Below are 19,402 nucleotides of genomic sequence, written 5' to 3'. Positions count from 1 at the left end.
AATGTGACCCCCTCTAAGTGCAGGCTGTCAGCCCGGAGGCCGTGATTTACAGGGAAAAATTAGAGGTGGCTTATGGGGGAGGGGGTGGGGTAGGGGTAGGGGGGGGGGGCTCAGCATCGAGGCACGACAGAGTCGATTCCCCGCGAGATCCCTCACCGGGGACGTCCACCCACATTCTACGGGGAGGATCGATTGCTCCGCCCCGCTATAGAAATGACGGATATGCAGCTGGCGGTTCACCATTAGTCTTCGTCGCGCTCTGTGTTGCGGCTGCTTCTGAGGGCTCGGAGAGGTGATTGGCTTTGACAATTATCATTTGATTCCAGAGAGACGGCGATCAAATGGATGCCACTTTTATAACTTGTAATGAATAACTTTGTCAATTGTTACCAAGAATTCACTCAAGCCCGCTATGAGACATTATTAAGAGCGATTTTGAGTTGCCAGATCGCTTGTAATTTATTGGTCGACAATTATGTTAAACGAAGACGTTTTTGTCAGTCTTCAAATCTTTCCGTTAGAAAAATAAATGTGGAATGATTGAAAGACAGTGGGAAAAAAAACCTATAATTATACACCCGCTCTAACGTGAACAGAACCAGAGGAAAAGGCCCACAGCACAGATGTTATCAAAGCCTCCGGACCTGCAGTCAGTCAGAACCAACCGGCCGCGTCAACAACAAAAAACCCGTTTGGAGTCATTCGTTCATTTGCACATGCTTTTGGCGCGCGATATTGTGCTCGAGCTGAGGAGGCCGCGTTCGTTATTCTCACTGCGCACAAGGACAAACGACAAAAATACCCAGCAGCACCTGGTGCGTGTCGGCAAAAAAGTTTGTCAATACATCCACAACTCACCCAAAAACCGCTTTACATGACGGACACACACTGTTCTCCCCACATGGTTTGGTCTGTTATGAAAAGGGATGAAATCACCTCGTGAGGGCAGAGCATTTATCTAACTGAATTAGTAGAAGTGGTCTTGAGCGGTGCGTGTGCACGGGAAGAGGAAAGCCCTGCAGGAATGGATTTGGGGGGAGTGGTCTTTGTGCATGTGTGTGTGTGTGTGTGTGTGTCGTATGAGACATCTGTTTACATAAGAGGGAGGATGTGATGGTAAAGCACTGGCTTGGGCCCTGGCCTTTTCACAACAAGGCCCAGGCTGGTGAGGAGATTTATCCCAATATTTGTCTCATAAAGGAGCAAAGCCGGACAAATCCGTCCTGCCGAGGCGCCCTCCGATAAAAGCGCTCCCCACGGGGATTTTCTCTGCGCCACTTTCACTACGGATTTCTGCTCTTCTCACAGAGCGCTCTCTGCGAGTGTCAAAACACGTCAACAACAACAACAACAACAACGACGACGACAACAAGACAACTTTTTCATGTGGTGAAATGTCAGATAATGATGTGAATGCTGAGAAAACGCTGCAGTGTTTCCCCTACATTTATATGGGGAGATTTAAAACCTCATTCCCAACCCTACCCACCCACCCGATGCAGGGTCACAGGCTAAGGCACATTCAGGTAAAGGATACTAATTGAAATGCTTATTCCAGTCTAATTCTGGAAATCTCATAGTTGGAAAGCAATATTGTACTTTGTAAATCATATTAGAATCAGTTGATCCTAAAGTTGATTCCGTATGCCACAAATGCACATTCTTTGCTTCTTTGGTTGAGGGTTGACACCCATCTGTGTAATAAGTGTTGAGATTTATTTTCAGAAAATGCATGAGAGAAGAACTACGCAATGAAATCAGACTGAGTTTGTAACAGGGGTGGGTCCTGACTTATGTGATGGAACCCTCGTCCAACCTCCTGTGACCCCTTGAAGGAGACCCTGGGACCAATGCGGGGGAGTACGCAGCATTTCTTGCGTGGGCCCTGAAGAACAACGGCGCTCTCCAGTGAATGAGTAAACCGGGTAAACGTACCCCTGCGTTATGATAGACTCACAAGGTCGACGCAAGGGTGATTTCTTCTTCTTCTTCTTCTCCTGTAAAGGCCGGGACATCCTGTTTTTATTAGCTTCCCTCTCACTGCCGCCGCCCCTTTTCCAACAACATGTAGTTGCCATTGCAAGTAGCCGGGGACCCCTGCGGGGGGTGGAGCGTTATTGACGGGGAGGAAGGTTGGTTTATGTAAATGTGGATCAATTTATGCATCTGCTCCTGTTAGCGTGTGTGTTCATCCATCACATGCATGTTTCTATTGGGTGACATACCCGTTTGTGAAGCTTGAATATGTGCATCTGTTGCAGCGTGTGTGTGTGTGTGTGTGTGCACGTGTGTGTGTGTGCATCTGGCAGTAACAGTAGGAGCTCGGTGCATTGTCTCATTACGTGGTTGTCCCCGGCGGCAGGAGGGCCCCTGTCCCTAATGGCCTCAGTGTTTTCAACCCGGTGAGGCAGGCAGAGGGCAAAATGAGGGCCGCCCTCCCCCCCCTCCATGGTAACTGTCAGGACCCCCGGGGGCCCATTGCTGGGCTGGCCTGTCGTGCTCAGGAGGCAGCTCCCGCCTTGGGGGACCGATACAAAGAGCTTGACAGCTAAACAAATGATATCACCTTCCACTGTTGACCATGTGTGCCTCAACCTAAGCTTACTCCACTTACAGTCTACCAAAAACTCCTACTTTCCTTTTAAGCCTCAGTTCACCCAAATTAGAAAACAGATATCTTCTCCGTTACTTCTTGTGATTCAGTAAATGGGGCAGGTCAATATTTGGGGTTTTTGCTCTTCCACAACGAATCCTGCACAAACCATCCGGCCACAGAAAGCAAAGGAAATCCAAGTGAATTGACCCTTAAAGTGATGTCGTGCAGAGATTCCCTGCACTTTGAAGGCAATGACTCATCTACCTATTCTTGTGAGGGGGACATCTGTTCTATAACACACACACACACACACAGCAGCGGACTCAACCTGTTTAGCCCGACATAATGAAGCACATAATCGCATCCACGTACGCTGAGACACAAAGGAGTTATATCAAGACGGATTATCCCTGTTCCACCCACACACACACACACACACGCACACGCACAGATGAGCCTGCAAGCACGCAAAAGCAGCATCATGAGTGCAACAGCCTCAGACCTTTGCCACAAGATGACAAAGGAGAGGGAGAGAGAAAGAGTTGAAAAGCAAGTGCAAAAAACATACAAATTAAATTCTTCTTCTCAAACTACTAATAATTTAACTATAGCAGGGAGCAAAGAAGAGGTGGGAGAAGGGGGCGGGGGGGGATGTAATAAAGGAAGAAAACTGCATGCACGCACTTTGGGCAGCTCCGGCTGAGGTCATCTTTATTAATAAACCCTCTGACAACAAACACACTCGCATCGAGGCCCACACCCTCGCTTCACCCTCACCCCACCCCACCCTCCCCTCCCCTTCCGCACTCCGCTCCTTGAGAAATGCCAAATGCCAGACTGACGCAGCGGGACGCGGGACGGCCTACACCCGGCATGTCAGCGATCTGTCAGAGGGTAACAGCGCAGAACAGGTGCGCGTGTGTGTAGGTCTGCGTCTCTTTCTGTGTTTGGCTTTCAGTGGGGGGGGGAGACGCACTAAGAAGCGTGCTCCGGCTCATTTGTCCCCACTGACAGCGGCGGAGAGGGACGGTTCTCTGCGGCGAAGCGCCGCCGAAGGCAAGGGGGGCAGGCGTGTGTCGGGTGTGTGTGTGTGTGTGTGTGTGTGTGTGTGTGTGTGTGTGAGGGATTTGGAGGGAAGAGGAGCAGCGCGGGAGGGAGGTGAAATCTGCATCAAAGCTAAACCTGCTCACCTCTCGCTCACCGCGACGTCCTCCGATTCTTTCTGATGGAAACGGCGTGTAGACACAACCATAATTTGCTTTTTGGACTAAGTGTGTCCCTTAAGGCTGGCTGATGAAACAGCAAGGCGGCAATAAGTGCACTCATTTCAGCAGTTTATGTTATACAAGCTTGAGCTGTCTGTATCCAACGCAAACCTCACCAGTCTGGGACACAAATCCACCTGTAAAACCCAGAGCGTCGCCTTCAGGTTAAGCTCCCCCCCTACCCCCCAGACGTGCCATGCTCATCTTTTTCTGCAACAGTTTTCTCATTTGAATGAATGAAGGGGCTGGGGTTTTCCATGCAGTGTTAATGCCTAAGAAGGACTTTGCTCAAGTGAAATCATTAGCATAATGTTTTTTTTTTTTAATTTTAATTTTGTTTTGTCTGAGTATGAGCTTCTCTTTTCCATTCAAGCTACAGCAGCAAGATGCATCTTCTTCTGGTTATTCCAAACGAGCCGCCGTTGCTGCTGCTGCTGCCAAACACAAGACGCACACACATCCCATGATGCCGCTTGTTCCACAGGCTTTAGGTTTATGAACTGAAAACGTCACTCGCCATGAAAACCTTCAATTTTGATTGTTTTGGTTGGAGAGATGGCAAAAGCTCACGCCAAAGGAGGAACGGAAGTGCCCTCGGGCTCTCGGATCCGACTATCTTAGCTATGGTACCACACGCTTGCATATATTTTTACATTCACATGAATGACAACTCGAGACACCAAGGCGTTTGCATTCGTCTCGGCGTTCTGCGGCTCAGTAAAAATGGTAAACAACTGGCGGCCCAGACACTGTGACCGACGCGGATTATGTCACCTCGCCATGAGATCACAGCGGGCCGGGAGCCAATCGCTCGATGTGCCGTCAACCGTCAGGGCCCCGGTGGAGACGAGCCGCGACTCTCCACTTAGACCCGGGCTCTCACTTACATTCTGTCCGACGGCGAGCGCGAGCCTTCCTGGAATCAATGGCGGGGTAACGGAGAGTGAGAAGCCATCTTAAAGTGTAACGCTACCCCCCCGCTTCGCTCGCCGGGGGGGCCGTTGGACGCGGGCATTGAATTCCCTCTCTCCGGTCGGAGCGGGGGAAAGGGTGACGGAGTTGGGTTCAGAGACAACGTTCATTCAGAGCTTTATTGTGGCGGTGCACAGAAAAACACACAAGACATCCAGTAAGAAAAGGAACGTGGTTCCTTAAGGCGAGTCTCACTGCGGGCTTTAACAGGCCTACACGCTAAAAGCTGCATATTATTAAATCATTATTTCATCTACAATCACAGATGGTGAGTGAATAAAATCCTCTTAATGTAATTGTAAACAAAACCGAAAGAACAGCTTTTAGTAATTCATTCATACACAACGCCATCACATGCAGCTTGGTCACGAGGGAGCTTTGTAAACTTTCCATCAACTGTCAATAATTACAGAGCATTTTGAGCATCGTCAGCACAAACAACCCCGCCCTCGAATGAACGCGCAGCTCCCCGTCGAACCGACGCGTGTCGTCAGCCCCGTGATTCAAAAGCTCAGCAGTCAGTTTTGAGATGGAAAAATTGAAGCCACATCTGCCCGCGACCAGACCCAGAGGACGACTGACTGTTTACACGCACTGGCACAGCATGCAAATACATATTGGTGTGTTCAAACTCACAGAGGCTAAAAGACAGAAGAGTTCAGTTTTTCCAAACTGACCACAGCGATTCCAACGAAATTAATGGAACATCTATGCGAAAAAATACCAAAAATGACTGAGGAGGAGGGAGAGAGCGTTTGGGCCTTTGAGTCAAGGTTAGAAGGGAAGGAACGACGGCGTTTTGTTGCTGCAGCGGAAAAAAACAAAAAGCGGCAGGGGGGGGGCCCGGGCGGCGAACAGGCGGCACAAAGAAATCAAATGAAGTCTGACAACAAACGAGGTGCCGAGGAGGCCTGAGGTCAACGAGCAGGAGCCGGAGAGCCGCCGAGGGCCGCGATCACACTCTGTCTTATCAGCGGTGTTTGCTGCTTTCCTTTTCCTGTCTCCATCACTCAATCTCAGTTGGGTTTTTTTTTTTTTTTTTTTTTTTCATTCTCCTTTATCACCCCGCACTGCTCTGGCTCCCGCTGGCTGGATATTAGTTTTCTCCAATCTTTCATTTACTCCAGCCCTTCGGCCCCCCTCCCGGACCCTCTCGGTTTTTTGCTGTGTGCGACGCGTTGGTCTTTTCTTTCGGGCCTCCTTCAGAGAGACACCGGTCAACTTAGCTGCCCGAACATCGTCTCTCTGTCTCGATTCGGTCAATAACACGACGTTTTTGGGGAAATACACTTCTGTAGCGAAAGATGTCCACTTTATGTCTGCGCACTATGAAGAGACCACCAAGACTGGAAGCAAAGGAAACCAGCCTGGAAACAGACTTGTGTGTTGACAACAACTCTCAGATCTACAGAGGGTTGTGAGCGGGGGGGACGAGGCGATGTGACGTGTTTATCCTAGCTCGGCATGAAGAAGATCACATGACTCACACACCCCTGAATTAACGCGTTCCTGACATTCACCACGTACGTGTTGCGCAACATCTCCGGGTATTACGGTGGGTCGCCGGATTTTGGTTGGTGCAAAAGGAGATTTGGGTTATTTGTCTTTTCCAAGCAAACACGCGCGCGCACACACACACACACTGACGGGGATGCACATGGATGTCTTCGAAGTTTAGTGTAACAGAGTTAGTTTGTGTGTGCGTAAGGTAAGGGAGTCCTTCAACTCAGGTGAGAGGAGACACATAAAAAAAAAAAAAAAGATTCAAACATTTGATGTAAAACCTTCCTGCGTGTGTGTGTGTGTGTGTGTTTGCGTGTGGGAGGTGTGACGCAGTATGTAATGACGGGACAAGAAAACGTGTGAACGCAGTGTGTGTGCATGAATGTCTCGGAATGCTGCAGCGCATGTGTTTGTTGTCATTGCAAAGCCCCCCCCACATACACACAGAGCATCTCACAAACACACACACTGCCTCTCTTTCCCAAAGCCCCGGTGCCTTTGTGAGTCACTCAGTGTGTGTCTGTGTGTGTGTGTGTGTGTGTGCATCTTAATCTCCCAGCTTAGACAAACCCAGCAGAGTTTCTCGTGAATGTGTTGTTCATAAAGTCTAGCAGGAGCTTTGTATGTGGTGTAGTTGTGGTAACAAGCACGCACGCGTATACACATACACACACATATATATACAGTATATATATATAATTAATAAGATGAAAGCAGGCGCTAACACAGAGCACAAAGGCACACCCTCACACACACACACACACAGACACAAAGAGATACCATGAAAACACGTGGATGCAGACACAAAAAAAGAGCCTCACCCACATAAGGCATTGGCACACACACAAAGTAAAAGACAAACACACACACACACAGGCAGAGAAACACACACTGCGACGAGAGCCTGACGGCCTGCAGCCAGCAGATCCAGGACCAGCTCTCTGAGACCCCAAGCCTCCACGCCGCCAGCGCTGCGCTGAGGCGGCGGATCTTTAGCGACGCAGCAGCTCTTTTAAGCCATTCATGTTCTGTTAAAGTAAAAATATATATATATATAATTTTATATTTATAAATTGGCCAAACAAAGTCCCCATGTGAGTAGAGGCATTGAAAGGCAGACCTTTTCTTCGCTGTTGGACGGCCGAGATTCTGACTGAAATGACATCTTTTCAACAACAAACGTCCAAAAAACACCAGCGGAGGAGCTCTGAGGTTCAGCTTTCGGTCCGCAAGATGAAGCGCGTCGGTGAACAGACGTAGAAGCGTGTAATCACTGGGGAGGGGAGTTTTTTTTTATTTTTATTTTTTTATCACGTTGGCTCTGATTTCCATTTATCACAGCAGCTCAGCACAGTTTGTACCCGGGGGGCCGACGTCCGAAGGCGTGACTTCACCATCGGCGAGGTGTTGCAGGGGGTCACACTTTGGAACAAATTGAGTTTCATATCTTCTCAGGCTGAGGGGAGGGGGGGGGGGGGGGGGGGGGGGTCACGCGTATCGTGACATCCACCGGAGCAGTTCCAATCTGCCGCCTATCGAGTCTAGTCTAGTCCTGATATCCTGTCGGTCTTGTGATTACCAGTTAAAACCTGGATCAACAAGTGCTCAGCACCATGCTCCGTGTTTTTATGTACACACGGAAACGAGCATTTATTAAATGTGCACTTGTTTGCTTTTTTTGTAGATTAGATAAGATTGTATTAACATCTCAAAAATCTGATAATCACAAACGCCACAGATTATATATATATATATATATATATATATATAGATCCAGGGGAGCATTCAGTCACCCCTCAACCACAAGCTAAATGTTGGGGAAAGAGAGAGAAAAAAAAAAAAACACACGCTGCCACAGCCGCTCACACACAGAGCAGCTGACTTAATTTTAAAATCAATTAATTAAAAAGCGTGGCGCTCTCCCGCAGGGAGTGAAAGACAAATTTGAGGAATTTAATCCCGGTACACGAAGCAGAGCCGCAGAGACACGAGAGGACAGGATGGATGGAGGATCGGAGGGACGCAGGATGGACGCTCCATGAATTTTAAAAAGGGAAGGCGATTTAACTCAGTCGCCTCAATTTGACACGACTCGCTCTAGCCTTTCCTGTTTTACTGTGCCGCCTCTCCTATATGTATCCATGCATCCATATCTATTCACCCATCCATCCATATCTATCCATGCATCCATAGTATATGCATCTGTTCATCTCTGTGACTTCTGATGGACACAATTAAAGAAAGAAAGCAAGAAAAACACACAGCAGATAATGTGAGGATGCAAGAGAGATAACAAGTGTGTGTATATTGGTGAGGTTCATGAGCCCCCCGCCTCCCTCCCTCATACCTCCCACTATACCCCCCACTGTCTCTTTCCATTAGTCTTCAGGCTTTTAAAAAAAAGAGAGAGACGTTTTATTGATTTCTTTTTACGTGTAGACGCGTTGGGGGAGGGGGGTTCTAATTTAGTTTGTGTGTGAGTGTGTGTGTGTGTGTGTGTTCTTTGTGGTTTCAGGAGAAGAACAATCAAACTAAAGAGTTTCTCTGCTCTCTTGGGTTCCTAGTAGTAAAGCAACAATAGTAACCAGAGTAGTCTCTCCTCATTTGAACCCCTTTTGGAGTCATTTGGACCAAATCAACATATTTGTTCCGGCAGTTGCCAGAAGGTTCACTGACCAGAACATCTGCCTCAGGAAGTGAGCCCTATCATTGGTTACTCGATATTTAGTCCACCGGTAGCAGATTTCATTATTTTTGAACAAAAAACAAAGCAATGGACTTTGAGCTTGAATTAGGAAGTTAGACATCATCATTATAATCTCCAGTATCCTCTTTCAGAAAACTGCATTTATTTATGTTACATTTTTAAAGATTGCATCTGCACAAATCATGAGATTAGCCAACTACTAAAATTTGTTAATGAACTTGAAAAGGTCATAAAACAACTAAAACGCTACCTCGACCACGTTAGCAATGAGCTCTGCAGGACTGTGCTGCTCACTGGCTTTTAGCAGTTAGCTTGAGTCTCGAGCTGGAAAGCGTCACGTGCGTAAAAGCTTAACCTGCAACCTGTTCATTTGTGGATCAAATATGACATGGGTGTCAATGTGTGGGTGCAACAGGGTGCTGGAGGGAAAGTCCGTTGCAAACGGCGGCAGCGGACATTAAAAGGGGGCGAAAAGACTGAGAGAGCGAGAGAAGAAAGTAAAAGCCAGGTTGGAAATGGATGGTGTGATTGTTGACTGCTGGTCGACCCTCTTATCTGGGTTTCTCAGGGTTGTTGTCCGGGCAGGTCGGCTTTTTCTCACTTTCCAATCTCTGCCTCGCTCTAAAAGTGGACCCAACCTGGCAACCCATATAGTTTTCTCAATTCCATCCCCCTCGCCCACCCTCCCCAACGCCTTTGTCCTCCTCTCTGTCATATTACTGTGGCCTCATCCATTGAGCAATTCTTCTTTTTTTTTACCCCCCCCTTCAGAAAGCCAGATATCATGCAGAGTGCACTGGTCTGGAAAGGAGCAGCACGAGAGGGGGTCAAAGGGGAGTCTGGAACAGGAAAGGGGCGGGTGAGGAGCACACTCCGTCGCTCTAGTTGCGTTTCCACCAAGAAGTGGACGACATTTCAAAAGAACTGTACGGTTCCTTCATGCGTTTCTATAGAGACTAATGAGGGCTCGGGAGGGGGGTGGAGGGGGGGGGTGAACGCACTCAACAGCCTGCAATTCAGTGGAAACGTCTGCTTCGTCTAAAGAACACCTTGAAAACCAACAACCCTCGGTTTGACCCCACTGTGGTGACATTTTCTGCTTCTATAGCATTTACTGATGCAGCAGATGAAATGCAGGGAAAGAACTAAGAACACCTGCCTCCACAGTGAATCATCCTTTTGATGAAGCCAAAACAAATACAAGTACCCCCCCCCCCCCCCCATCCTTAAATGAATACAGTACACAGTGCTTCATGAGTTGAAGTAGTGGAACTGTGCGTCTTTGACCAATCACAAACTCCCTGAACAGTGCCTTTCTGGGTGAGGGGGGGGGGGAGGATGTTTTAATGTTCCTGGGAAAAGTTCCTACGGAAAGAAGGGGGCTTTATTCACGCCCCGCTAAACACACAAGTCGGACCAACACCTCATCAACGGGACAATTACAGCCGCAGCTGCGGATACGGCCCGAGCTCAAAGCACATCCTACCGCGCCGGAGTCCAGCTGAGGTCCATTAGGGCGCTAACCAGAGCTAGCCCTCATAGGTGAGCCCTGTGCAGGTTTAGAAATGAGGTTTGTTTTCGTTAAAGTATCAAGGAGCCGACTCTGAATCACACATCCAATTATTGACAAGTATGCACAAACTTGAATATTATTGCGGTTAAAAAAAAAAAAAAAAAAAAATGAAATAGCTATGTTCAGGAAGTACAAAGAGTATGCAACTGAAACCATCCAGTACAACGATGCAATACATTCCGGTTAACTTGATGGCTAAATAAAATAGTCACCATGGCTCGGCTCTGGGAAGCGTTTTAAAAAGACACTGCTCCTATCAGGAGGAAAGTCCGATCCCATTAAATCGGAGTATTTACTGGTTGCGGCGTTCTTCTCCTCCGCGGAACGACCTCATCACAGGTGGGCGATGTGCAAAGCGGACGAGCATGTGGGGAGGTGACATCGTCAACATAAACAAACAGCAGGTTCGGGGCTCTTGGTGCTGCCCTTTTTTCTCCTTTTTTCAAAAAAAATAATGAACTCCTTTTTCATAGGAGGCGACGGCAGAAGACACAAATTCCCCCGGCCATTCAGGGCCCTTTACAATGTGTTTGGGAAGGAAAGGAGCATTTTACATAATGCAGTTGTCAAAAAGGATCCGTGAGGCAAAATTGTTCAGGGAATAAGGCGTCTCACTCCTCCTCATTGCACGTTCAATCGTTTTCTACAATCACGCTGGGTCTTTACAGAGACATCTCCAAGGAAACAGTATTTCACACCTTGTCCAGCATCCTCTTCACACTTGCCGAAAGGGCCCCGTGGCACTGGAAAGAAATACTTACTTGGTCGTAAAAGCAAGGTCCAGCATTGATTTTTCAACAAAAAAATGGGGAAAGCGTAGACTTGATGGGGCCGAGATTCAAATTAAGAGTTGCCACCCAAAGTGAACTTTCAATTTCCAATTAGAGGCGCTACACTGTGTAAACATCTACGACTGACTGGGGTTTTAAAGCTGAGACGACAAAAGAGGAGCACGACACAAGCCGGGGCGGCTCTCAGTCCCCCCACAGCCCCCCGACAGCTGAGCTACTCCCAAAAGCTAGCTCAGCTGGGCTCTATAAGAGCGGCCCGTGGAGGGGCCCTCGTGCTTCCGATAAGCCTGCTGGGGCCCCTCCGGTGCGCCAAACCCTGGAGGGAGCCATTAGCCTGTCCGCAGCCCCTTCCTGGATAAGCTGCGGCTCGCCAGCCTGCGGCAAACCTTTTTTTTATGGTCCTTGCAAAACTTGGTGCGGGAGTGTGGGGCGAAAGCTTAGGAGGGGCTGGATGTGCTGGAGTCTGCAGTACAGTGAGTGTGTGTGTGTGTGTGTGTGTGTGTGTAGGCTCAAGCTGGGCTCTCCCGGCACTTCCTGCCCACTAAAAGCCAGTCCCACGGTAGGGAGGGCGAGCTCTATCGGACCAGAACAATGCCAAAAAAAAAAAAGAGGCTGTCATAAAAACAAACTACCATGCTCTGGTTAGCAAGGGGAAGAGAAGGGTAGGGGCCTACCAACCCCCTAAAGCCCACTGCATCTGCATCACACACACACACACACACTCGCAGATATCCAGTCCATGGGCCGCTATGTTTTACTGTTATCTTTTGTTGGGCATTCATCCTCATTTGCATGCACTCAGAAAACAATGCATGAAAACAGCAAGAAGGAAGAGCTAAATATGCATAGGCATATACTCTATGCAAAGTACACACACACAACCAACAATAGGAACCCCTGCATTCAAACTGGGTCCAAACAGCTTCCACGTGTCACCGAAACCAGAAAAAAGAGAAGAAAAAAAGAACAATCGCGGCACAAAAAACACAGTTCAGACGACGGAGCCAGAAAACATCTGCTGAGTCGGGACAAACAAAACAACCGACAAAGAGGTGCATCGGGGGCCACAGAAAACCGTCTAAACACCTTACACGCCGTCCCCGAAACACAGTTGGCGCGCTGTCAAAGGATTTTGAGCATATTAACATCTCAATCTCCATCCACTTCTACACTTGCATCCACGGCCAGGAAAAAAGGAACGAATAGTGCAGCTGCTATCTGAAGAGGAAATTACGTGACGAGTATCAAATATGATGAAAGCTTCTCTCCCCGAATCGGTTAGAAGATCAAAACACATTGCACGGCCTAAGACCCTTTAAAACGGAGCGATACGGCTGTGTCATCATATGCCCGGGCGTTAAATATGTATCTGGAGCCAGAAGCTTAGCTTAGCAACATGACACGAACCAGCACCTTCACAATTGCTCACTGTCAAACCTTAATGTTCCTCTGTATTCATTAAAATACAGAGTTATCAGCCAATTTCATGACATTGCTTCTACTGAACCCAATAGGCAAAGACCTACATTTAATCTCTCTAACTTTACGTGTCCTATTTAACATAAATACTTGGATGGAGACCCAGAGAGCAGATTAACATGGGAGAGAGAGAGAGAGAGATGCCTGCAGATGGTCAACAGTGGTCAGCTGGTAACAAACAAGCAGGTCACGGACTCTTCTCCAGCACGTTCAGCCGCTCATAAATAATGCAGAGCCGCGCCACCGGGCGTCTTCTAGAGAGTCCAATCAAGGCAAATAAAAGATTCTATTGTGCAGAAGAAAATACCTTTACGCCGCGTCCGCAGTGATTCGATTTGGCTCGTGCACCTCACCACGGACAATAGATAGATAAGGAATAAGAGTTGAATGGACGTTGAAAAAGAAGGATGGACAATCGGCATTGCATTGATTTTGTCATTTTTTCTTCCCAGTAAACCACTTTGCACATGTGATGGCCTTGTCGAGTGTGCTCAAACAAGCAGCCAACAACAACAACAACAACAACCGCCGACTCTCTACACCTAAAACAGTTCAATGTCTTGAAAAAAAAAAGTTTGGCAACTCGGAAGTTGTGCTTTTTCAGAGTGAAAACTCCACAGACCTGCCTCCGAGAAAACGTCAGTTTATGCACCATATTGGATTTTCCACCGGCCTGACTTTACTGGAAACGCTTTTCCTCCCCCCAGGGCTTATTTATTTATTGATTGCCCCCAAGGCGCGCTGCATCATTCATAGAGTGTGGCAAATATGTACTGCTGCCTTGCGATCCATTATTTTGGAAATATTGCTTTTCTCTTTCAGTCAGTAAAGTTAATTTCTGACAATGATCTCAATGGGACTGCATTTATTTGGGCCGAATTGAGTCAGAGAGAGAGATCGATAGAGGCCTTTAGGATTCAGACATAACTATTGTGCCGCCAGAAGGATTGCAATACCTCTCTTTATCCGGGCGAGGGGGGGGGGGGGGGGGGGGGCTGCATGTGGATTTGTCCGTTCAACTGAAGCTGAGCAACGTAAGTGGTGCCTCTTACACTTTGGCGATGCAAAAATGGCATCATTTTTGCTAGACGCGTTGAGCCGAAATGAGCGAAAGAGAAGAAAAAAGCGGGGGGGGGGGGAACAAGTGTGTATAAGTGGGTGAGAGAGAGAGCTCAGGGGGGGGGGGGGGGGGTGAGGGCGAAGTCGCAGAGGAGCAAAACACTTCTCGTCTCGGAACAACGGCAACCACGGGCCGCTGCCAAAAGCCTCCGGATCCATTTTCCACGTCTGAAGGAAACTTCTCAACAAGCTTTGGAAGCCACTGAGAGGGGGGCTGGAGGTTTTACAGTGTGACGCGTGCGCCCGCTTCGGCATGTTTGTGTTCGATATTAGTAATACATTTACTATTAGTAACACTAGTTGGGAAATTTCCCACTACTACAGGCCCGGAGTAAGGAAAAAAAGGACAAAACCCCCCAAAAAGCTGCAATTGTCGTGAGCGGTGTCACAATTCCACATGCATGTTCTGAGCAGGTCTTCTAGCGTGCATCCTATTCACAATGTGAAAGAAACCAAATTAATTCTATCATGCACACACACTCTAAAGTGATTTGGCTTTCTGGTGTGTGCTGTTGATGGAGACGTTTGCACCACAAACCGACGCAGCTACAGCTGCAGAAATAAAAATGCATCGCAGGTGGTGTTCAGGCAGCTCCAGGAAGATAAGCATAAAATCGCTGGAAAAACATTGTACTTTCGCTTCGCGAGGTGTAATTAGCGGTGGCGCATCAAAGGACATCTCCTATTTACAAAATACTAGTTTGTTGGTATGATAACTGCATAAATACAACGGCTTTGCAGTACACAGCGTTACATCTTGTCAAGATCCAACGACACACATCGTAACCACGGTTTCTGGGGCGGGGGGGGGGGGGGACACTAGGACCACGGATGACCAGTTAGCAAAAGGTTAATGCTATGTGAGTAAAACATCTCCAATAATATCCGAATCATAAGATCAGATAGCTAAAAAAAGGAATTTTTCGGTATGATGCTGGACACATCACACTCCCACTTTAGCAATTTTCTCATTAAGCCCCCCCCCCCCCCCCCTCCTCCCGACAAAAAAAAGCCCAGAGTGTTCTGATGGGCTGGCGATAAAGAACATAGAGCTCTTTTGCGATGGCAAAAAGGATCACAGAAAACGAGCGCACATCACAAGAGGTTCCGGGTGGAAGCACACAAAGCTACTTCCTAGATCCAGGAAGCGACAAACGTCGATGATGGAAATTAATTACGAAAAGACACAATATGCCAAAGACGGGCCGACGTGTGAAGATTCTAAATGTTCGTGAGTGGATGTGATTTTTATGTACGTGTGTGAAAGTGACATTTTTAGTCCACAGCTGTGCACATATCACACCTTCTCTCTCTCTTTCTCACACGTTCCCTCACGCACACACACACACACACACACAGGACCATGTCTTCGAAGCTGCTGGATGATGAACTAAAACTAAATATAATGCAGTAACATACTGGTAGAAAGCATAAAAACATACGGTTTGTATCACGTTGACCCCCTACCGATGGTCTTGTAAACAAGCTTCTTCCCATTCCTTCTTCTCTAAACATCAGCCCCGTCCAACCTAGCCCCACCTCCAGTACACACACACACACACACACACACACACATGACCCATCTGCTTCTGCTCTCAAGACCTCGCATCTGGCCCGCCACGAACCGTATCTCTGTTCAACACAAACACACATCTAAAAACACACTCACACTCACACACACACACACACACACACAGACTGAGAAGCACTGAAAAGAAGAAAAAAAAAACGCACGAGTCAGGGCGATTCTGTTCATGCAGCATCAGAACAGAGAGGGCACGGCCGGAGATTTGAACCGCCTTCAACTCGGCAGGAAACACACAGCGATTTGAAACAGCAAAAACAAAAGCAAATTCAACCCAAAGAGAGTTTTGAAAGGAGAGCCGGGCAGATAGAAAAGCAATTAATTTGTTGGCGGAATGAAAAGGATATTTTCAAAAAGAAAATAAGCGTACTGTGGGAAGCTGGCGCATCAACTGTTGCTCTGCAGAGGACGTGGGGAAAAAAAGAGGTCTCCCACCATCGCATGTATACATGATTGTGTACATGATTGTATGCATGCAATTCCAGAGCCAATTCCAGTGTGTGTTCTTGCATGCAAATCCTCGGCGTTGAATTGAGAGAGAAATCAGCGCGTCATCACGGTGGGGGGGGGGTGTGTTAGCTGTGCATTCAGCTGCTCGCCATGTGGGCCGCGGTACCCGTTGCACTGATGCGACGCATGTGACACCGGGACGGCAATTAAACACACAAACACGAGCGCGCGCGGCAGGCAGGCAGGAGGCACCTCAAGAGTTCACGTCACGTGCACAAAGATGGGGAACCACAGACTGACGAAGAGGGGCTGAAGTGATATCACGTTGATATCATCGACTGATTGGACAGAAAGCTCCTCGGACGTAAGGATTTGGGGCCCGTTTGCGTTTTTCACCTTTTAGGGTTCAAGTATGTGACTCGGATAGAAACTGAAATGTGTTGAGGACGTCATCTTTGGCTCCTGGAAACACTTGATGCGCATTTTTCTTTTTGACATTTAATAGACAAAAACGTCGCCCACTGGAGAAAATACCCAGCAGATTAGTCTTTTATGAAAGTACTCGTTTGTTACAGCGAGAACACATGTCCAACACAACACCCAGAGGGGAACACACACACACACACACAAAAAACACTAACACGATTGTCTAACTTGTCCTAAAATGCCACAACAGAAAACTAAAAAGCCATTATGAGCAATGGATGTGAACCTGCACACGCGTGTGCCCGGATAACGCAGTTTACATGTACGCATGATGCATGTGCTCCTTTGTCTTCCTGCCCGTGCAATTGTGTGCGCGTGCATGCGTGTGAGGAGTAGTGGAGGAGAAGATGGGAAGGAGGCTGGCTGTCAGGATGTGGAGTCCATTGTCTGTCCGACAATGAAGCGATCGTGTCGGCAGGAGTCCTGTGGCTCTCTCAATGGAGGCATTAACATCTGGGGCCAGAGGGCTGCGTGGTGTGTGTGTGTGTGTGTGTCTTTGTTGCAACTGCCCTGGATAAAACTGGATTTTCAAGGCCTGACAATGATGCAGATGTCAGGATGAATGCTTCAACAACCAAAATAGACCAACAGAGCTTTATAAAATCTCTCAGGCGTACTACGTCCCTTCTTAAAGGTTTGAGAACTTGATTTCACAAATGAAGTAGTCGTGTGCTAGTAGTATAGAGCAAAAGGGGGATTTTTGGTCCTGTGCGCCTCATGCGCTGAATCCTACCAGTCATAATGAGTGCGTTGACCTTTGCAGATGTCACGGAGGCCTACACAATACGCGCCAAACAATCTGCGGGAAACGCTGCAAACTTTATTGAGAAAGCGACTCACATGTTGAGTCAGAACGTGGATGCTCGGGCCTTCACATGCGGTCATCTGCCGTCCCACATGGCCCCACCAGGATGCCATTTACTTCTCCCACAGCCCTTACTTGCTTTTCTCTGGCGCCCCCCCCCCCCCTTTTCTTACAGTCTGCCAGTCTGTAACTGCCAGTGGCACCAATCAGCTTGTAAAAAATAAAAAGGCAAGGAAAGGGTAGACCCCCCACTTCTCCTCCTAAACCACCACACCTCTTTACACAAGTCCTTGCTCACTGTCCAATGTGGACGCCTGCCCTCCTCCTCCTCCTCCTCTTCCTCCTCCTCAGTAATTACCGCAATCATTCAACTGAAGCTAATACTTACTTCATTAAGGCAAAAAAAAAACGAGGGAGGGGGGAAGAAGCACTTCAACATAATATCTCAAGTTAGTGGGATATTGTCACCGTAAGCACTTTAGCTCTTTGTCAGCTGAGCAAAGGGGGGAATAGAGGCAGTTATTCAAGAGATGACACTGGAAGTAAGGAGGTGTGTGTGTGTGCGCGGGGGGGGGGGGGGGGGGGGTGTATAATACAATTACAGTGTAAAAATGAACTACTACAATACGTGTTTGGGTTTTCAGTAAGATGCTATCTAGAACCATGCATCCATGTGAGCATACATCTCTGGAAATATAAACCCCACTCTCTTCAAGGGGGGGGGGGGGGGGGGGAACACAGGTCTCAGTAAGTAAGTGAAGAATATTAATGCAATACATTGCATCGGTGACGACGGACACAAACATTAAAACGTTCAAAGTTGAACATCCCAAGCAAAGCATGCGGTGATCCGGTGATGCAGACAAACGGCATGTGGTAAGTGGGACACATCGCTTCTAGCGTGTCACTGCGCTGGGGTTGTAAACAGAGTTCCTTCCCTTCCTGGCCGCAGTGCGAAATCAGAGATAAAGTTGCATCCCATTGAGACCCTAAAAACATAAGGGGGGGGGGGGGGGGACAAACCTGCAAACGTCTAAATGACCCGTGGATAAAACGTCGCATCGCGTCGGACGGCGGAAAAAAAAGAAACGAGGCTTCGTGGCAACAGTTGGAGATCCGGAGGCTCCGGATCGGGATGTTTGTGCCCCCGCTTCCTTCGCCTCGCTCGTTCCAGTCCTCCCGGAGAACCACAAAACCACCGCGACGACCGACAAAGGGCTCCAAACTTACCTTGTGACCGCGGTGATGGTGATGAGGAATCACCGAATGCGTCCTGCGCGTTTCCTCTCCCGTCTTTCTCTGACCGACCGATCCTCTCACCCCCCCCCACCCCCTCTCTGCTTTCCCGTTATCTCGGATTTGTTTCCGAATCGGAGTTACGAGTAATTCCACATTCTCCTCAATTTCAGCTGAATTTCGCCCGCACTTTGGCTCTTCTTATATCCGCTATTTCTTTTTCAAATGATTGGACTGTAACGCAAATCGAGCCATATGATCCTGTCATTCAGTTTCCACAGAGGAACTGGCTCTCCACGCAACTCCCTCCCAAGGCTTTGTAACACGAAACCAGAGGAGGAGGAAGAGGAGGAGAAGGAGGAGGAGAAAAAAGGGGGAAAAAATAAAAGAAAGCGTGAATTTAATCCACTATCTGTGACGAGCTAGATGCGTCTATCCGCCCCTCTGCGCACAAGTTTCAGCAGCGTTACGCACTGAACAGACGTACCAGTGTGGTCGTGGTCTCTGTGCCAACCCCCCCCCCCCCCCCCCCCCACCCCTTTGGTAATAGCGCTCCTGTGTGTGTGTGTGTGTGTGTGTGTGTGTGCCCCCAGCCTACTTCTGCAGCACGCATCTCAGCAGGGACCTGGAAGGATTTCAAAAAAAGGCACACTAACAGGTCTCCGCCCATTAGCCTCTCGCAACAAGGGCCCCACCACAGACGATCCCCCCACCCCACACCCCCCCCCCTTCTCCCCCCAGCAGCCATTACACCCCGCTTGATTAAGACCGTTTTTATTGTATGGAGAGTGAAGGTCTGTTTTGGCAAAGTGCTTCCCCGACCTGCCTGACCTGG

At 48.3% G+C, this 19,402-nt stretch overlaps 1 protein-coding gene across 1 annotated transcript in view; it reads right to left on the bottom strand.

The window, feature by feature from the left end:
• sema4c (sema domain, immunoglobulin domain (Ig), transmembrane domain (TM) and short cytoplasmic domain, (semaphorin) 4C) overlaps window positions 1–19,045 on the bottom strand; it is a 69,873-nt gene extending 50,828 nt beyond the window's left edge. The window contains exon 1 of the mRNA XM_037481743.2: window positions 18,562–19,045. The gene's annotated coding sequence lies outside the window, so the exon portion shown is untranslated. The remainder of the gene's footprint in view (window positions 1–18,561) is intronic.
• Between the last annotated feature and the right edge of the window lie 357 nt (window positions 19,046–19,402).

This window comes from Pungitius pungitius, chromosome 5, assembly GCF_949316345.1.
Source record: "Pungitius pungitius chromosome 5, fPunPun2.1, whole genome shotgun sequence".
Classification (NCBI taxonomy): Eukaryota; Metazoa; Chordata; class Actinopteri; order Perciformes; family Gasterosteidae; genus Pungitius; species Pungitius pungitius.
This window is presented reverse-complemented; position numbering and strand designations above follow the sequence as displayed.